General features: G+C 41.3%; 1 protein-coding gene and 1 non-coding gene across 3 annotated transcripts in view; one reads left to right on the top strand and one right to left on the bottom strand.

The window, feature by feature from the left end:
* CACNA2D3 (calcium voltage-gated channel auxiliary subunit alpha2delta 3) overlaps positions 1-21,894 on the bottom strand; it is a 1,033,411-nt gene that overhangs the window by 143,023 nt on the left and 868,494 nt on the right. The window lies entirely within an intron of this gene.
* On the top strand, positions 12,839-12,945 carry LOC130038020 (U6 spliceosomal RNA). Its single transcript, XR_008794574.1, has one exon. It is a non-coding gene; the product is annotated as a U6 spliceosomal RNA (small nuclear RNA).

The following is a 21,894-nucleotide window of genomic DNA, read 5'->3' as shown; positions in this document are numbered from 1 at the left end:
TGCTTTGGAGTTCCTCTCCCAAAGAAAGTCAGCTGACAATGTAGTGCAGTGTTTGGCACATGTGAGTGCTCAACCATTATTGGCTCTGGGAATGTAAAATTACCCAGAATGGAAGCCCACTCACCTCATGGGGATTGGAGATGAATGAGGACATCCATCCACACTCAGTGATTTACCGTCCTCTGGCAGCAACAGCATCTCAGATCCACAGTTCCCCTTGGACTTACCACTTACTCCTCCCTCCCTGTCACTGTTCCTATAACAAAATGTTCATTCCTCCATCATTGATGCTCAACGGAGGCAAAACCAGCTTTGCCAATCCCCTAAATGGGCTCTGCAGGTGATTGCCATTATCCTAAATGCATGCTGGCGATAGGCAGTTTGCCTTTTCAACCATGCTTAGACATTTGTATCAAGAGAGTACTACAATTGCTGCAACTTATCATCCACACTAGAACTCAGGGCCTTCTGGGTAATCTCATTTGGGGAACTAAAGAAGCCTCAGGAATTATTTATAAATTGCATCTACTTCCAAAGTAATATTCCTACCTGTCAAGTCTGCCTTAATTTGCACTGTTTAAGAAGGGATTGGATTCTATTCAGTTGGTGCAGCAGAGAGCAAAGCTACCTGTTTTTCCAATGCTGGATAGAATATTTGCTCCTCATCTGTGTGGAGTCAGTTCCCAGGAAGGTGAGTGGCTCCTGTCAGAGCTAGATATTCTGAAACAAGGCCTCAGGTCAGGGAAAACCTACTACTCTTAGTTTAGTCAAAAATTTGGGAACTCCATTGCAGCACTCTTTACAATAGCCAGAAACTGGAAGAAACCTGAATGCCCAAGAACAGATGACTGGTTAAAGAAACTTTGGTACATCTACACAATGGAGTACTATGTAGCTCTTAGGAAAGATGAAGTCATGAAATTTACATACAAGTGGTACAACATGGAAAGTATCATGCTAAGCGAAATGAGTCAGAAAGAGAGGGATAGACATAGAAAGATTGCATTCATCTGGGGGATATAAAGTAACAAAATATGAGATTAATACCCAAGAATAGCTGAGATCAGCACCAGGAGGATTACTCCATAGCTTAGTGGCCAGCCGGCATTCTAGAGGAAAGGGCAGCTCAGATAGAGAAGGGAGCACCAAATAAAGGGTGTTTGGAGGATCCTCCCAGGAGGGGAGATGCATGTCGAAAGTAGACTATGGACTGAACATGTTTGCCACTCAATGCCTCTTTTGCAGACCACAACACCCAAAAGGAGAGAGAGAACACAGGGGATTGCCCTGCCACAGAGGCAGGGGGGGATGGGGGGATGGGGGTGGGGGGGATATTATCCATGGTGGTGGAAAATGGGCACTGGTGGAGGGATGGGTATCTGATCATTGTATAATCAAACCCAAGCACAAAAAATTGTAAATCTACAACTGTACCTCATGGTGTTTCACAAAAAAAAAAAAATTTGGGATCTCAAGAAGGGTGACCTCTAAGTGGCTTCACCTTCTTCCATGCTGTCAATAGCATCTCACATTGCCTCTCCCTTCCACTCATCCCTTCTACGTTTCATCTGTGCTGGGGATACAGTGGAGGACGTTGATTGATATAGCTCAAATGTTTAAAGGGTTTAAAAATCTCTCAAGATACACAGGCAAATGGGTACACTGGTAAAGGGTGTGATATTAGAATTATGTGCATGAGAAAACAGTACCAATAGTATTGTAAAACACAGAATCTTAATCAAAAGTGCCTGCCATAGAGGTAGGCCTTGGGTGGGGTGTGGGTGGGAGGGAACCTGGAAACACTGATAGAGGGATGAGCGTTGGAACACTGTATGACTGAAACCTGACCCTGAACAGCTTTGTAAGAGTCTACCTCACAGTGATTCAATAAAAAAAAATCTTGGAAATAAAAAAAAAGAATTTCAATCAATAAAATAATAAAAATAAATAAAATAAAACCAGGAAAATGGGATATGTATATTATATTCACCTGAGAAGAATTTTCTAAATAAATTTCTTAAAAATTATGTATGCATGACAGTAAAACAGATACACAGATATTAGCCAACTAGTAACCAAGGTGAAGAACTTCAACACAGGGGTAGGATGATAGAGAAGTATAAATGGGGTACCTAAGTCAAATTCTGTGACTCCTGGAGAAATGACTTGAGTCTGCAGCCTGTAGTGATAGGTAAGAAATAATAGGTACAACAGAGGTGAAAGAAGGGATATATGCGACCTTGGGGTGGATGTCTGAAGAACAGAGGCTTTTTGTAGCTGTGCCAACAAATATAGCTTTTTAATTCTTTACAAGCTCTCACTTCTATTTGTGGTGCCTTAGAAGAAAGAGAATGTGATAATGGCTAGATTGAGTACACATTCTCGGGCTGTTTGGGAAGAGCTGTGGAACAAGAGTGGTACTGGAGCTAGAGCAGTAAAGCAAGACCCCTCTTTCATTCTTGTGAGGAGGACCACCACCTGGCACTCTCCCGGCTCAGCTGTATTCCCCCTGGCTGGACTGCCCAGGACTTCTTTCTCGATATGCTGCAAACCCCATACCATCTGAACCCCCATGTTCAGATGCACTCAGATAGTGTTCATCTTGAGAAAAAGAGGAGGGAAGCTTAGGACATAAAAATGGAGCTGTGAGGGCAAGTCTTTCAACCTACAAGTGTAAGTGAGGGAGGGTTGGCAGAAGACAGAGGAAGTTTCATTGGGTTGCGTCAAGAGAGACACTGGCATTTGGAGATAGCAAGTGACTGGCAGGTCACAGTGCTCATCAAAGGGAGAGCATGAAGTGTTCTCTGAGTCTCTTAAAGACTGCTCTCTGCCACCATCTACCTATCAGCATGGGCTGTGTTCTGCAGACATTCACAGGTTCCCAGGAAAGAGACCCATGCCTATGGTGGAAGAAAAGGGGCCAAAAAAAAAAAAAAAGGCAGCATCTGGGCAAAGAAATAACTACCCTACTTGATCACCTTCAAGGTGAGACTTTGAGGAAGAATGATGAGACTGTGACCTCTCAGAAATTCTAAGGTAGGCCATAGATGTCAGAGAACTGGTCCTTGTCACCAACCTGTGGATTCTGATGTACATGCATTAAGGATCAATCACAGCACTGAAAAATGCTAATGTCTGCATGAGGTAGAAGGGGCCTATCTGAGAAAATGAAAATTGCAGGTTATCAGATAAGAAGTCTAGCCTTTCATATGCCCTGCTCCCAGCAGACTTACACTTTTACCCTAAGAAGGTTTTAGAGTTCCTAAATTTACTCACCCACCAGGAGACTCCAAATAGGAATATTTTACATCAGTACCTACCGCCATTCCCCCCCCACACGCACACATACACACATACATATACATATGTATAATCACATATTTATTATTCAGGCCGGAGCGATAGCCTAGCGGGTAGGGCGTTTGCCTTGCACATGGCTGACCTGGGTTTGATTCCTCCGCCGCTCTTGGACAGCCCGACAAGCTACTGAGAGTATTCCACCTGCACGGCAAAGCCTGGCAAGCTACCGGTGGCATATTCAATATGCCAAAAACAGTAACAAGTCTCACAATGGAGATGTTACTGGTGCCCACTCGAGCAAATTGATGAACAATGGGAGGACAGTGCTACAGTACAGTGCTACTTATTACTCATAAATAAGAAATAAGATGAGCAGAGAATAGCTTGGCACCTGTCACTTCCCTGCCCCCAGAGCCTTTCAGCAGAGGCTCTGGGATTTCAGTGCAAGGGAACAAGCCATCACCACTCTTGAAAACGAGCCTAAAGCAAAGGAAACCTGCTTTGAAGCCTGGATATGAGCGAGGACACACTAGCAAGAGAGAAACTGACCCCACAAATCCCAACCGTGATCCCCAGGTGGAACACTGCCCAGATAAATAAAGTCAGTTTGCTGAAAGACAGCTGTCCACAACCTTGCCAAACTGGACGTTCAGACCATGGCAAAAAGTTTCCATTTTTACTACAGCCCAGACAGGTGCAGACTGCACAGAGACCCAGGTGGAAGGAAGCCAGTCCAGGGCCTAAAGGCCACTGTCCATATCCCAGGGACACTCAGCTCAGTCCTTGCATCGGACCCTTTTTCCCTGGAGGTCATTGGCATTCATTTGAGGCTGCATAGCTAGAATTCTAGCAAGAGCCCATTAGCAGGAAGAAACGATAACTTGAGTAAAGCTCCTTCTTGCAATGGTCCCGGCCCTTTCACAGGCTGTGCCATTTTCTCTTGTCAGAAAAGACAATGGGAGCAATATGGGATGCACTGTGAGGACAGTACATATTGAAAAGTCCAAATGTCATCAAGACTCTACGTATGGCTCACCCACATAATCCCAGCATTCTGAAAATAAGGAACAATGAACAGCGGGGGTGGGGCAAACCCCGACAGACCAAACTGGAGTCTGGGAGCTCTGCCTGCGCCAATAAGTAGTTTGCAAACAGTGTCCGTCAGGATCCATATGTTTTCTGCATGTGTAAGAAGACTCTCACACAGGGGGCTGACTTCATAACTGAGATTCTTTTTCATTTAATTCAGTCATATTAGATTATGGGGCTGATTATGATCATATCCACAAATCAGTATTTTAACAGAGTTTCCATGGAAACACTATATGCCCCTGTTTTTTAACTTTTTGGACAAGGCTTTGCCTGTTTAACAACTTGAACAAGTTTGACGAGGACAACATGTTTTGTTTAAGTTACATTAACTGGGGCCAATATTTCCTAATTGCATTACCAGGAGAAACATTCACGGCATTACTCGGACCATGGAAAACCTCCCCTCGTCCAGCGTTCGATTTGCTTTAATCACTGGAGAACAGGAAACATACCAGGATTGCCTTGTCTTATCAAGTTTTAAATGTGTTAACTGGTTTTAAATCTATGAAATAATCTCCCTTATTAAATGACAAAGTTAGTCTTGTTAAGAGGATCGGCATTTATGGTTATATCCATTTATTTCTCAAAATGAAAACATACAGATACCTTTGGCTCCCTGCTAGGGAGGTGAACTCATTGTGCTTAAATGCAAACCCATTTTAGCATAAGGGTTTCAGAAAAATTCCACACACACCCCAAGCCTTCCCCACCCCCAACTCCACCCCTGAAAAAGATGGTAAGAAAACAGTATCAGGCACAGAACAGATATAGAAGTGATGTCTGGGTAAAGAATTTTTCATCAAACTTAAAAAAAAATTTTTTTTTTTAGGCATTCACACACACTGAACCAGAGGCAAGGACTTCTAGCAGTCCACAATGTGGGAGTCGCCTGCACCACTGGGTTTGAATACGCTGCCCAGTAGAAAGGTAGAGACAGGGGCCCATATCCATGGCAGTTGAAGAGCACTTGGACAGCTTATAAAACATACGGACTTAAGCATGGTGAGGTGTCTGTGTCTGAAATACGGGTGGGGCTTAATAAAATATCAGTGAGGAATAGTTTAATTTTACAGCATTAGGCACTGGAGCAGGCAGTAATTTGAGTGGGGCGAGCTGTATTATAATATAACAAAGTATACTACACTAAAGGGAAGCCAAACTGCACTGCCCCCCCACCCCCCAAAGACATACATTTCCTATTCAGAATACGTGACTCAAAAACTTTCCCTTTCGAAGAAAGGGAAGGAGAAAACTGTTCCAGTCTCCTAAGAGCTACCAGTCTTATATGTTAAAACTATGGATCGATCTCAAAATGCTGTGGCTCTTTTTCCAGGCTAATGCCTTTCACTTGGGGCATGAAGTTGTGGACAAAGATGAAAAAGCAAGACGGTGAATGCCTGGTTCTTTCTCCACCACGGAAGTTCAGCTGCTCAGTCTGATGGCTATCAAGTGGGCTCCGTCCTCTCTGTCTTCTGCCCTCTTTTCCAGAGGTTTATCAGCTCAGATCAAAGACATGGCATTGTCTCCCTGACCTCAAATTCCTCCGTGGGAAGAGAGCAGCCCTACGACTTTGACTTTCTTCCAGGGCCGACTCTGTCTTGAGTCTGGCAGTTCTAAAGCCTGTGTGGCCAAGGGGCTTGTGCACATTGCTGTCCACACACCCGCCTGGGCGGAGGGGCAGGCACAGGTCTGGGAAATGCCATGCTTCTCCGCTACCAGTCTGCACATCAAAGGGAGTTCTCCCCTTCCTGCCCAGCAATGAAGAGAGAGGGTGGGCCCGCAGGGGTGGCTTCTGAACAGGGGAGCAGCCATGACAAATATGTCCGAGATCTCACTGATAGTGCTGTTCTGGGGATGGACCAGATTAGCGCTAACTCAGTGCACAGCATGCCCTGCGTTCCTCACCTCCAGCCCCAGAACTCTTTCTCCAGCCCACAGCCACAGCAGACAGATGGCAGGCTCTCCTCTTCACTCAGGGCCCTCAGTGCAGAGAAACAGTGAGCAAAGGAAATGGAGGGGAAGGGGCTTACTGAGTAAGGATTATTGAACCAACTCCAACAACTGTTTTATCTGGGTCATTTCTCAGAAGTCGCCCTCATACCCCCTACGAAGGAAACAGGCTGGAAAAAACAGGATGCCACACAAAACAAAAAAAAGAGAGAAGCACAGTATTAAAGGTTTTGATGCTAGGTGGTGTGAGATAAAGACTCAACTCCTTTCCTTACAAACTGAACGTGAATTAGACTTTACCTCCCCCAGACTTAGTTTTTACGTCAGTCGAATGTAGAAAATTATCAATGCACTCTTGGAATGGGGGAAGGAGTTACATAATGGTGAGAATTGTATAAAGTGCCTAGGTTTGAGCTCTATGAGCTTTAGAGGATTTGAGAGCACTTAGGAGTCAGGGACTTGCTATGCGAGTCAGCACTGTCACATTTTCAAGCAGAAGAAGAAATGAACAAAGAACATGTTGTGAGTTCACAGTGCCCTGTCACCCCAAATCAGAAGGAAACATAGAGAACAGAGCACGGAGTAAGAATTTTCTCTTGGTCCCAGTTTGGGGTTCAACATTTGCCACCTTTCTGATTGACTTCTGGACTGGCCCGTTATTTCCCTAAACTCCTGGGTATGCTCTGAAAGAGGATCAGTGAAAGGTGCAGCTCACAGTTGACCCACCACCTCCAGAAACCCCTTGACAATCATTGGGAGCAGGGGTTGATGCTTGACGTCCATGTGCTCAAACGCATATCCTCAGAATGCTGATGCCACCCCTACAGTCTCTGGAATCACATTTCTAGTGCAAATGCAGGGAGTGGGGGGAGGGGGAGGGGCTGGTGCACTGCAAATGCACAGACCACAATTAAACTATTTTCTTAACATTCTCTAAAATTTTGCCTTTCTCTTTTGGGAGAATTGGGGACAGAGGTGGACTTTCCAAGCAATGTTCAGCAGTTCTGGCACCACTAATGACAATTCTCAACCAACCTGGTCAGTAGTTCAAGTCAGTGTGCAGTTCTGCCAGGACCCTGCAATGCCAGGGATCCCCCAAGGTAACCTCATGATGCTTTGAGGGCCTTGAGGGTTACACCTGGTTTTACTTTAGGGGTTCATGCAACAAGTCAAGTGGGGTCAGATGCAAGTACTTTAAACCCCTGTGTTATCTCCCTAGTCCCCAAGTTTCAAGTTTTTAAGATTACTGTAAAAAACTTCAATATTTATTTTGGAAACTCTGAGCTTCATTTTGTGATGGTGAAGAATCCATTCTGCACATGCATAAGGGGCAGTGGAATAAAGTGGCCCTTCCCCCCACAGAGGAGCCTAAGCCCAAGTAGATGAGGAAGTGAGGCCTGCTGGGGCAGAGGCTATATTGATAGGACAGAAGTTCTCTTCTGTGAGTCTATTTCTATGTGAGTGCAATTGTTTATTTATTTCTTGTCATTGTATAAAATTTATCATGTTTATAGGACAATAAGAAAACACAAAGTTTACATCAAAATGTAGAAGTTGGTGGTACGGGTGGGTACTTTTAGTAGTTTCCTCGGGCATGATTCAAAGCCTCTACTCACGATATGGCACTTGGCCCTTAATTCCAGATTTATTTTCAGAATTTCAAGAGTATCTACTTCAGCCACAGCAAACAGTAGCTTGGTACCACAGGTTGGCTGCTTTAGCACTGGACTGGAAAGAATTCTGAGACCATGGTAGGTTGCCTGGTGCTCGTGGATCAGATAACCTGGGCCTACAAAGCAGCTAACTATGGCTTGCAAGGTCATTTCTTGCCACCCATGGTTAGCTGCCTATTACAATTGCACTCACGTAGAAATAGACTCACAGAAGAGAACTTCTGTCCTATCAATATAGCCTCTGCCCCAGCAGGCCTCACTTCCTCATCTACTTGGGCTTAGGCTCCTCTGTGGGGGGAAGGGCCACTTTATTCCACTGCCCCTTATGCATGTGCAGAATGGATTTTTCACCATCACAAAATGAAGCTCAGAGTTTCCAAAATAAATATTGAAGTTTCATAATGTCTGCATAATTGTAATCATCTCTGTTCCCCCATTCAACCACAAGAAGCAGAGGACAGCTCTCAAGGTAGAAGGGCTGCTAAAGGACAGCCCCTGGAAGTAAGGGCACCCCCAAAATATGTGATACCAGTATGCATGGAAAGTACCTAATCCCACCCCAATACCAGATAGCAGCATTCTTGCAAAGGTGTGTGTGTGTGTGTGTGTGTGTGTGTGTGTGTGTATGTGTATATGAGTGTGTGCATGTCACATGTGCATGTGCCTGTGTGAGAGAGAAAACTTTTCAATATTAATAGAGAGAGCATGTAGTCATTTGATAATGGAAGATAATGGAAGATGGGAGACAGAGGTAGCAAACACCAATCTTTTCTCTTTTCCTATGTCTCTTTGCCTAAACGGTCCCCTCTTCTTTCTAATTTGTGGTGTTGCTGGCCTTTCAGTTGCTCCTAGGACCAAATCTTCTCACTGGTCACTCAGCCTTCAGTACGCCATATATGAACTTTGAAAAATGCTTGACCCTTCCCACTCTTGTAGTAAATTCTAACCCAATCCTTCAGATTTCAGCATGATTATAATATCCATATAGACGATCTCTCCAACCTTCCGTTTAACATTCCCTGATTGAAGTACCATGTGCCTCCACTTGCTGTGCGATAGCATCAGGAATATCTGTCTCCTTATTAGGCTGGAGGATTTGAACTTTAGGAATATTTATTTTTCTGTATCTATCTCAAACACAGAGTGTAATGGGTAAGGGACACAATAGATGTCTTCTTAAAAAGTGAATAATACACAATGACATCTAGAGCGTATTTTCAGAGAGCTATCCAGTAATAACAGGAGATGAGACAGAGATCAAGAGTGAGAGTTAGTGAATAACATTTACATTTTTTTAACAGAGGTTTCTTCTCACTCTCAAGGAAACTTAAAGCATCAATATAGATTCCCATGTCTTAGAAGTGAACACCTATGCTGCCTATCTCGGAAAGATTTTACTATCTTCATTCTTCACAAACAGCCAAAGCACACAGCTGCATTTCCAAATGCCTTTGTGGTAGGAGCAACTGGAGGCCATGGATAGAAATGTATAAACATCAGCTGCAGCAGGGGAAAGCCATACACTGAGTTTATTTTCTCCTTGGCCTTCATTAGAATCACAAATGAAATGTTGACAACACATGAAGGAGCCTGCTTGTTGAACACAAATGTTTCCACTCCTATCAACCTCCAAACTCTGATAGTCATGCTTCATGATGAAAGCTAAACAGCCCTGGGGAAATGACTACATGCTCTCTCTAATTACACCAGGCTGGGGTAAAGGCCTCCTACCAACAATGGACTGACAAAGGAAAGATCATAGGTAAGTCTTTGAAAACAACAGCATAGCACATAGTAGGTTGCCTGAGGTGGGTTATTTTTGTTTTTGTTTTTGGATTGAATGAAAGGGAGAGACTTTTCAACTGCGCCAGAATAGGAAATTGCCTGCTAGAAATCTGGATAGAAGCTCTATGGAAGTCAACTCTGAGACTCTTTATTTTGTTAACAAAAGTCCTGCATGAAAGTTGCCATCATATGGCATAAACAATTTTCTTTCATTTGTGGGACTATTTTGATGGTTAGCATGGCTATGTAGAGCACAAATTCACTTAGACTGCAACAGATTCAAGGCATATTCAGGCACCCATTATCATCCTAAGAGATGGTAATGCTGTCACCTAAGCAAAATGACATTTTACTCAGTTATTTCTGTAGCAAAGGAATTAACACAAACAGATATACTCAGTTCCTACTTGATACATTTTAAGCAGATAAAATAACAGGATTCTAGCTAATGTGTGTTGTTATGTGCAAGATGGTCTTTGCTAAGATTATATTTCTTGCTCAGGGCAGGAGGCTGCGGTGGGTGTGGGTGTTGGTCCATACCCAGCAAGATCAGGGGTTATTCCTGGCTTTGTGCTCAGGAGTGACCCCATATGGTACTTGGAGAAGCATATGCTGTGTCTGGGATTAAACAGGGTTCAATCAACAAGGCAAGCATATTACCTCCCATACTCTCTCCAATTTCTACGATTCTTAAAATAATAATAATAATGATAATAATAATAATAATAATGATACTATTATTATTTAGTCCTTCCATACAAACAAGCAGTTGGGGCCTTTGTTAAAACAAAGCCATTCAAAATAAGAGTGATTCAATAACTCAATCAAGATAACAAGCAAATAGAAGTAGCATGTGAAGCTGAGATATTTTTACTTCAGATTGCATGCTTTCAACAGGGTCACTATTCTGAATTAAACTGGTTGGGATAAAGACTAGAATTATGAAAAGGAGTCCTAATGTTTGAGATCTGTTCCAAGGTAACAATCTGTTTCAAGGTAACGATGGGTTCCAAGGTAAGTTGTGCCTGAGACAACTACATTTACCAGAACAATTCCAAAAATCAAATAGTTAACACAGAACAAAACTTAAAGAGAAAAGAAAACAAACATAGACTCATTATTGTATCACAATATATCTACACTTAGCTATAACTTGGAAATATGAAAAACACATTGTCATATATTACTAAATTGGAGTATTATGCTATAATAAAGGCACAAAAACAAATAAAAATTCACTGAGAAGAAATGCATAAAACACTCATTTATGTGTTACATGAGTAAACAATCAAACATAAATTTGAATTTGATTTCAATTTATATTCTTGGGCAGGGACAAAAGTAGCCAATCAAAAGATCTAAGTAAAACAACGTGTCAGTGTGATGCTTTGGCCAGGCTTCCTAAGCTGCCTTGTTTCTTGATCCTTTTGTTTCTTTCATTAGCTTTATATCAACCAGCATCTGTATGTTTATTCCATCAGCCACACGAGCTCACTAATTACCTTTAATCATACTTATCTGAAATGCATCTTTATCTTTACATACAGCTGTCCAGGTTGCAGGCAAAGCAAGTGCTGGAAGCCGAGGCTAGGAAAACACTGGAATAGGAGTTTGTACTTCCTGTAACCTTGGCAGTACAGGGTGGTAGGACAAAAAGCAAAAAATAGAATGTGCTTGGTTGGCCTCTGCTACCATCCAAAGTTGCCAGCAAGAATTCTGGAGTCTTGGTTTCTCGAGAGTTGGGTAGTGTGGATATCTAAACTGAGTCCCATATAATCTTCTCTTTGGTAGCAGGTTCAAAGAGAAGAGATGATCAGCACTGATTTTGACACAATAAATAAGGTTTGCTATAGAGCATCCTACAAATGGAAGACCATACATTAACTAGTGTCCTATGTATGTCCTAGTTCGGATCTGAAAGACAGACACATGCTGAAATGCAGTCATGTACATTTTGACCACTGTCTTTCTTAGCTTTCTAGAGTTTGGAAGCACAAATTTTATATCCACTAATTTTATCAGGCATCTCAAGCCCGGCAAGCTACTGAGAGTATTCGATATGCCAGACACAGTAACAACAAAGTCTCCAATGGAGACGTTACTGGGCCCGCTCGAGCAAATCGATGATCAATGGGAGGGCCTTTACCTTACCTTTACCTCAAGTCCAAATAACAGGAGTTAAAACTAAACTTTAAGGAAGCCTATTAAACTAAATATTTACCTTATCAAAAAGTTAAATAAGGGACTGGAGAGATAGTGCTTGCCTTGCATGTGGCCAACCTGGTTAGGTCCCTGGCATCATTTAGTAGTGCTCCCTAGAGCACTACTAGAAATGATCCCTGAGAAGAGCCAGAAGTAAGTTCTGACACCACTGGCTGCCCCTCTTCCTTCCCCCATCAAAAAAACAAAGTTGAGGAAGACTATCACTCTTACTTTATTTTTCACCGGACAATCTACATGGAAGCCTTGATTTACCACTAAAGAATTCAAAAGAAAATCATATTATCTACTAAGTAGGAGATTTCAGATAATGAAATCTATAATTTATTATTATACTATAAAATAATGTATTATATTTTTTTTAAAAAAAGATCTTTAAAGAGTCTCTTCAATATATGGTATCTGAAAACTGGACAGTCATACACAAAAGTTAAGGTTAAGGCCCTCCCGTTGATCATCGATTTGCTCGAGCGGGCCCAGTAACGTCTCCATTGGAGACTTTGTTGTTACTGTGTCTGGCATATCGAATACTCTCGGTAGCTTGCCGGGCTCTCCGAGAGGGGCGGAGGAATCGAACTCGGGTCGGCCATGTTGGCCGCTTGTAAGGCGAACGCCCTACCCGCTGTGCTATCGCTCCAGCCCCTTACCCCTATAAAAAATCTAACTCAAAATATATTAAAGATTTTTAATGTTTGAAGTGGAAAAGATAAAATACATAAAATGAATCTTAGTAAGCTCTTTAACTCAAGCTTTTTAGAGCTTTAGGGGGATTTGTCTCTAAAGCTAAGGAAGATAAAAAACAAAAATAAACAACTGGAGTGCTCGCTTCGGCAGCACATATACTAAAATTGGAACGATACAGAGAAGATTAGCATGGCCCCTGCGCAAGGATGACACGCAAATTCGTGAAGCGTTCCATATTTTTATCCTTAAAATTCACAGCTGATTTTTCTGATGAAACCCTCATGGCCCGAAAACAGTGGTGGGACATAGTAAAAAAACTCAATGAAATAAATGCCTCCCCCAAAATACTTTTCCCAGCAAGACTCTCATTCATAATAGAAGGAACAACACACAGCTTCACAGACAAACAACAGCTCAGGAACTTCATAGACTCAAAACCATGGTTACAAGAACAACTAAATGGGCTACTTTAAGGCAAGAAAGGCCCCTCAAATACACCCAATTTTAACATAACAATGGGACAAAATCCCATAACAATAATCTCTCTCAATGTCAATGGGCTAAACGCACCGGTTAGAAGACATAGAGTGGCAGGATGGATTGGAGAATTGAGCCCAACATTCTGCTGCCTGCAAGAAACGCATCTCAATAGTCAAAGCAAACACAGACTCAGAGTCAAAGGCTGGAAAACAATCCTACAGGCAAACAGCTCCCATAAAAAAGCTGGGGTAGCCATCCTTATATCAGACCACATTGATTTCAGAGTGAGGAAGGTCATAAGAGACAGTGAAGGCCATTACTTATTGATCAGAGGATCTGTACAACAGGAAGAACTTACAATAATAAATGTATATGCACCTAATGAGAGACCAGCAAAGTACTTAAAACAACTACTCATAGATTTGGAAAAAGACATCAATAGCAACACAATACTAGTGGGAGACTTCAACACTGCTTTGTCACCTCTTGATAGATCAACCAGACTCAAGCTTAGCAAGGACATACTTCATTTGAGGGAAACAATGGAAGAAAGGGACTTAGTAGATATATACAGGACACTTCATCCACAAAAAGCTGAATACACATTCTTCTCAAGCGTACATGGAACATTCTCCAAGATAGACCACATGCTGAGCCACAAAACATGCCTCCATAAAATTAAGAAGGTAGAGATTGTATCAACAATCTTCTCAGACCATAATGCGCTGAAATTAGAAGTAAATCACACACAAAAACAGAAAACTAAATCAAACACCTGGAAATTAAACAGTGCACTATTGAACAACGAGTGGATTAGACAGGAAATCAAAGAGGAAATCAAAAGATTCCTAGAAACGAATGAAAATGAGAACACGAGTTACCAAAACTTATGGGACACAGCAAAGGCTGTGTTAAGAGGAAAGTTTATAGCTCTACAAGCATTCCTCAGGAAGGAGGAGCGAGCACACATAAGTAACCTAACCTCACAGCTTAAGAGCTTGGAGAAGGACCAAAAAAAGGAGCACAACCCGAACAGGAGAAAGGAAATAATAAAACTCAGAGCAGAGATTAACGAGATGGAAACCCAAAAAACAATCCGAAAGATCAATGAAACCAAGAGCTGGTTCTTCGAGAAAATTAACAAGATCGATAAGCCTCTAGCAAAACTCACAAAGAAAGGGAGAGAGAAAACCCTAATAAACCGAATCAGAAATGAAAAGGGGGTCATTACAACAGAAACCACAGAAATTCAGAGGATCCTCAGGGAGTACTTTGAGAAGCTTTATGCCACGGAACATCAAAACCTCGAGGAAATGGATAAATTCCTAGACTCCTACAGACTCCCAAGGCTGAACCAAGAAGACCTGGAATACCTGAACAGACCTATCACCATCAAGGAAATTGAAATGGTAATAAAAAGTCTCCCCAAGCACAAAAGTCCTGGCCCGGATGGATTCACTAGTGAATTCTTCCAAATCTTTAAAGAGGACTTACTCCCAATGCTCTTTAAGCTTTTCCACGAAATTGAAATATCAAAAACACTTCCAAACAGTTTCTACGAAGCAAATATCACACTGATACCAAAAGCAGACAGAGATACCACAAAGAAAGAGAATTACAGGTCGATATCCCTGATGAACACAGATGCAAAGATCCTCAACAAACTACTAGCAAATAGAATCCAACTACTCATCAAAAAGATCATACACCATGACCAAGTAGGATTCATCCCAGGGATGCAAGGATGGTTCAACATTCGGAAATCAATCAACATAATCCACCATATCAACAAAAGAAAAGATAAAAAGCATATGATCATATCAATAGATGCAGAGAAAGCATTTGATAAGATCCAGCACCCCTTTATGATGAAAACCCTAGCCAAAATGGGTATAGAGGGGACCTTCCTCAACATAATTAAAGCCATCTACCACAAGCCTACAGCAAGCATCATCCTCAATGGGGAAAAACTGAGAGCCTTCCCTCTAAGATCAGGGACGAGACAGGGATGCCCACTCTCTCCACTGCTGTTCAATATAGTACTGGAAGTACTTGCAACAGCGATTCAGCAGGAAAAAGATATTAAGGGCATTCAGGTAGGAAAGGAAGAAATCAAGCTCTCACTATTCGCAGATGATATGATACTCTACTTAGAGAACCCAATAACTTCCACCAAAAAACTCTTAGAAACAATAGACTCGTATAGTAAAGTTGCAGGTTATAAAATCAATACCCAAAAGTCCATGGCTTTCCTATACGCAAACAGTGAGAGAGAAGAAAGCAACATGAAAAAAACAATCCCATTCACAATTGTGCCCCAGAAAATCAAGTACCTAGGAATCAGCTTAACTAAGGAAGTAAAGGACCTGTACAAAGAAAACTACAAAACGCTACTTCAGGAAATAAAAGAGGACATGAGGAAATGGAAAGATATCCCCTGCTCATGGGTCGGGAGACTTAACATTGTCAAAATGGCAATACTACCGAAAGCATTGTATAAATTCAATGCAATCCCTATAAGGATACCCATGACATTCTTCAAAGAAATGGAGCAAACACTCTTGAAATTTATATGGAACAATAAGCCCCCACGAATAGCTAAAGCAATTCTTGGGAAAAAGAAAATGGGAGGAATCAACCTCCCGAACTTCAAACTGTACTACAAAGCAGTAATAATTAAAACAGCATGGTACTGGAACAAAGGCAGAACTGCAGACCAATGGAACAGGGTTGAATACACTGACGTCTCTCCTCAATCATATGCTCATCTAATCTTTGATAAAGGTGCAAGTAATGTGAAGTGGAGTAAGGAAAGCCTCTTTAATAAATTGTGTTGGCATCACTGGATGGCTACATGCAAAAAAATAGGCTCAGAACTCTGCCTAACACCATGTACAAAAGTAAGATCAAAATGGATTAAAGACCTCAACATCAGACCAGAAACCATAAGGTACATTGAAGATAAAGTTGGCAAAACTCTCCATGACATTGAAGCTAATGGTATCTTCAAAGATGCCACGCCACTGGCCGAGCAAGTGAAAACAGAGATAGATAAATGGGACTATCTTAAACTAAGAAGCTTCTGCACCTCCAAAGAAACAGTGACCAAAATACAAAGACAGTCTACAGAATGGGAAAGGATATTCACCGAATACACATCTGACAAGGGGTTGATATCCAGGATATACAAAATACTGGTTAAACTCCACAAGAAGAAAACATCCAACCCCATCCAAAAATGGGGCAATGAAATGAACAGAAACTTTCTCAAAGAAGAAATCCGAATGGCAAAAAAGCACATGAGAAAATGCTCTACATCATTAATCATCAGGGAGATGCAGATCAAAACCACAATGAGATACCATCTCACACCTCAGAGACTGGCCCACATCAAAAAGAACAAAAGCAACCGATGCTGGCGTGGATGTGGCGAGAAAGGGACACTCCTTCACTGTTGGTGGGAATGTCCACTGGTTCAGCCCTTCTGGAAAACAGTATGGACGATTCTCAAAAAATTAGAAATTGAGCTCCCATTTGACCCAGCAATACCACTCCTGGGAATATATCCCAGAGAGGCAAAAATGTATAGTCGAAGTGACATCTGCACTTGTTTGTTCATTGCAGCCCTCTTTACAATAGCCAGAAACTGGAAGAAACCTGAATGCCCAAGAACAGATGACTGGTTAAAGAAACTTTGGTACATCTACACAATGGAGTACTATGTAGCTCTTAGAAAAGATGAAGTCATGAAATTTACATACAAGTGGTACAATATGGAAAGTATCATGCTAAGCGAAATGAGTCAGAAAGAGAGGGATAGACATAGAAAGATTGCATTCATCTGGGGGATATAAAGTAACAAAGTATGAGATTAATACCCAAGAATAGCTGAGATCAGCACCAGGAGGATTACTCCATAACTTAGAGGCCAGCCGGGTATCCTAGAGGAAAGGGCTATTCAGATAGAGAAGGGAGCACCAAATAAAGGATGTTTGGAGGATCCTCCCAGGAGGGGAGATGCATGTCGAAAGTAGACTATGGACTGAACATGTTTGCCACTCAATGCCTCTTTTGCAGACCAAAACACCCAAAAGGAGAGAGAGAACACAGGGGATTGCCCTGCCACAGAGACGGGGGGATGGGGGGATGGGGGTGGGAGGGATATTATCCATGGTGGTGGAAAATGGGCACTGGTGGAGGGATGGGTATCTGATCATTGTATAATTGAAACCAAAGCACAAAAAATTGTAAATCTACAACTTTAAAAAAAATAAAATAAAATAAAGGGAAAAAAAAAATAAAAAAAATAAACAACTGGAGCACATTCAAAAACCTTCACAGGTAAAGGAACCATCATAAAAATAAAAAGGCAACCTACTGAATTGGAAAACTTGTAAATAATACTTGTAAATAATACATCTAAGAAGAAAAAAATAGAAGAACTCAAACAGCTCAACAGTAACAAAATAAACAACCCAACTAAAAAAATTAAATAAGATAAAAAATGTCCAGAGGCTCTTCTCAAAAAGGATATAGAATAGGCTAACAGGCTAATGAAGAGGTAGACGTTCTTCATTACTTATTTTAGGTAAATGTAAATCAAAACCACAATGATCTATCATCACATATCTGTTATTATTAAAAAGGGAATTTTGAACACTGATGTTGGGAATATAAGCCCATGCAATCACTATGAAAAATTGAGTATATTTATTTATTTAAAAATTAAGATTAGAAATATAATAAAGCCCAAAGATAATTCTTGGGTATTTAGCCAAAGAAATAAAAACACCAATCTGAATACACATGTACCACTGTGCATAAGCATGTCAGTCTTATTTACAATAGCCATGATATAAAAATATCCTAAATGACCATCAGTGAATTAATGAATAAAGATATGACATATATGTGTGTATGTGTATACATAATGGAACTCTACTCATATAAAAAATGGAATCTTACAAGTATTGACAACATATAAAACACGTGAACGATTTATGCTCATTGAACTCAGGGGATGAAAGGCAAGTTCACTCATATGTGGGAGATAAATAAGCAAAACAAATGGAGATGGGAATTGTGGCTGAACAATCCCCACTGTATCTCTCCAAAAGTAAAGCAAATTGTATGAATACAGAAAAAGTATTGGTGCTTGGTTACTGGGGGAGAAGAGGGTAGCTGTGGGTAAAGAAGTCAATTATAGTGATGATTGCAAATTAGACCTTTTGTGGTGCTCAATATATAGATGTTATAGCCTGCTATAAAAAAAATAAAAAAGACCGTATATCTGAAGCTTATAAATTAACATATTTTCCATTGTCTATGACTCCTTTCCCCCAAGGCACAAGCTGCATTTCCCAGTTTCCCTGCTGTTAGATATGGTCATACGATTTCACTCAGCTAAAGGAATATAAGCAAAGATGACAAGTAACATTCCCAGGTATGACTCATATTTTATCCTCAACATTCCCCTTGAACCAGTAAGTTAACAGAAAGGGCTCTGAGGACTGAAAGGAGGGCAAATATACCATGATGGGTGGAGCCTGGGAGACTGACTGACAGGGCAAAACCTGCCCACCCATTGACCAGAAATCAGAGTCAGCAATGGTTCGATTCCCAGCATCCCATATGGTCCCCTGAGCACTGCCAGGAGTAATTCCTTAATGCTGAGCCAGGAGTAACCCCTGAGCATCACTGAGTATGACCCAAAAGAATAATGTCCTCGTCCTTTTCATCCACTGAAAAGGGGTGGGAGGGTTATGAGCTACAGATATTACTTTAACTTATACAAATCCTTGCAATATCTGGCCTATTGTAAGCAAAAAGGAAATGACATGGTTGCCATTTAAATATGTGCCCCTTGTTTTCTTACTATACTTTTATAGAGAGAAAAAAGAGGAAAAAAGAAAGGAAGGAGGGACATAAAGAGAGAGGGAAGAAAGGAAATACTATTGAAATAATTTAAATAGCTTTGTGTAAATTTTATACCATGTCATTGGGTCATCTACAACACATAGGAAAATATTTTCTAAATGCCAATTTTCCTCCACAACTAAATAAAATTTCTGCATGGATTTGTTGTGCCTGGGCCTTCTCCTAGCTGTCCTGGGTTGCAGCTGCCTACACACCCTCCCCACCAAAAACAAATCCAACACAGCAACACCTGCTTTGGTTGGAGATCTACTGAGGGGTGTGAGGGCCACTTTACCATAATAGTTTTTTCTAAGTGGGCATTACAACCAGGAGAAATGCACCCAGGCATTTTAACACCTAGTTAAGGATAGAGGTCACTGGCAGATAAATATATGCTACACTTGTAGCTAATAATCATAGAGGAGATGAGCTCGTAGGGGTGCTCCCTTCACACATATAAATCAACTAGTCACTAGAGGAGAAGCCATCTCTGATATCCCAGTAAGGAAAATGCATCTCTACCTATCAGAATTAGCTCTTCCCTTTTTAAATGTTAAATGATAGCTATAACGTGTTTGCTGTTGAAAGCTGAATTTGCAAAGTTATAGAAAGCAAAGGTTAACTGTCCTCTCTTATTTTCATTTTTTTTCATCATCCTGTTATTCGTCGATTGCCTCGAGCAGGCCCCAGTAACGTCTCTTTCATCCTAGCCCTGAGATTATATTCACGGCTCTTTAGGAGAATGAGACCCATCATTGTTACTGGTATTTGGCATATTTGGTAGGCCACGGGGAGTTTGCCAGACTCTGCCCTGTGGGCAGGCGACATTCGATAGCCTGCAAGTTTGTCCTCTCATTAAATTCCATTATTCCTTGGATAACCAGTATACACCAGACAAATTCTGCCCTTTCCTGCTAGTTCATCTTTACACAGACCAATGTGAATTTTGAGGTTGTAAAAATTCCAACTGTGATATTTTATTCAACATAAATTGTATTATGCAATATATAACCCTTTTCAATTTGCTTTATTTAATCCAAGCAGTTGTTATGACTATCCTGCTGACTGTGATGCTTAGCTCTCATTCATTTTTTAGAATAGCTACATAAATTACCTAAAAGAAGGAGCTACTACACATTTGTTGCATTTTAAGACATCACCAATTTTAAATGATAATAACAGCTGATATCCTGTGTGATGACATGTTAAATAAATGGGTTTATATAATGACACATTCTGATGTAATCTGAGTAAAAGGATATTCAAAGTTAATATATTCGATATGCCAGACACAGTAACAACAAGGTCTCCAATGGAGACGTTACTGGGCCCGCTCGAGCCAATCGACGATCAACGGGAGGGCCTTTACCTTTACCTTTACCTTTATATTAGGAAATATATAGAAACTAAGAAACTTAGAATCTTGAAATTTCTAGTATGGTAAATACTATTCTGAGGGTATATTGGGACCTAACTCCCCTATAATTAACTCATGACTAGATATAAATGCCATGAGCCTCCCACAGCGGAGTCCTCTTCTCTATGGGGATGAAGTGGCTTGACCTGACATTGGATATCTCATATCGGTGACCCTTTCATATGCACTTTCACTTTGTACTTCTCAGATCTGGCTAACCAGGAAGGAAGGGGAAGGAGAGAAGGTGCTAAAGGCATTAACATATAGTCCATATTCCTCCTTCTGTTCTGTGGGCTGAGAACAGATAAAGTAACTCAACCTGCCTCTACAGTCAATGTCTTTCAAAGTCCAGGCATCCTATACTCCAAGTGAAAACCAATTTTTCAGAGCCAGTTAGAGTCAATGGGAGCAAATTCAAACTTAACAAGGCACTTGGGGTAGCTAGCCATTACTCCCTGAAATCCATCAGTTATGGGTTTATCTGCCCATTTCCAGGGCATTCATGTTTTTAGAGGGGAACAGCTATTCCAGGTTCTGAAATCTAAGATAGACACTGCTTATAGGATGTTTCAACATCGCTTTGAGTCAGTTGCACCGCAAAGCTGTGCTTCCTATGTTCTGTGGTGCAGTATGAGATCTGCAGTCTATAGATGAGGCACAAAGATATTTTGGGGTTTGCCCAAGGCCATGGAGCTTTAGAGTATTAGCAGCATTAAACTGTGCTTCCTTGTTGAGTTACAGAATCCTGTGGTCCCTGCTGGTGTCCTTGCCTCCTGCACAAGCTGCACAGTCAGTATCTTCATGGTGTCAATAGATTTATCCTTCTCAACTTGAGTTATTGAGGACTGGCCCCTGGCAGTGCAGTGTCTGACTTCTGGCATTTTGTCAGGCCCTCCCTTGTGAACATAATAGGACCAACAGAACACTCTGTTTGAATGTTCCTACTCAAAACATCCTAGAAGGCACTCTCCTAGGATACTGGGAACACATATCAGGGTACGGTGGGTCATGATGTACTTTGCTTTGCTTAATTCTAGAACAACTTTGTGAACAATCTAAGGCCATGCTCTGCGGCTCCCTCATACTGTTGAGGCTCCACAACACACCGATTCAGAACAGCACACCGTTCACATCAGATATGGTCATTGACACCTGCGGGGCATTTGGATGTGTTGAAGGGCAAGCATCAGGCAGAGAAACTCGACCTGCCTCCACAAATGATGGGGGATTTGCACAGAGAAACATTCCAGTCCCAGTCATGAAAGTTCTCAACAGTTACAATTAGAGAATAGTCACAGTTCAGGGAGGACTGATGCTCAGGGGGATATATGACGGTTTTATATGTGGAAAATGAGAAAAAAGCCAGAACCTCTGTAT

The sequence above is a fragment of the Sorex fumeus genome, unplaced genomic scaffold (genome assembly GCF_029834395.1).
Source record: "Sorex fumeus unplaced genomic scaffold, SorFum_2.1 ptg000072l, whole genome shotgun sequence".
In the NCBI taxonomy this organism is placed as follows: Eukaryota; Metazoa; Chordata; class Mammalia; order Eulipotyphla; family Soricidae; genus Sorex; species Sorex fumeus.
Note: the sequence above shows the minus strand (reverse complement) of the source record. Positions and strands in the feature narration are given on the sequence as shown.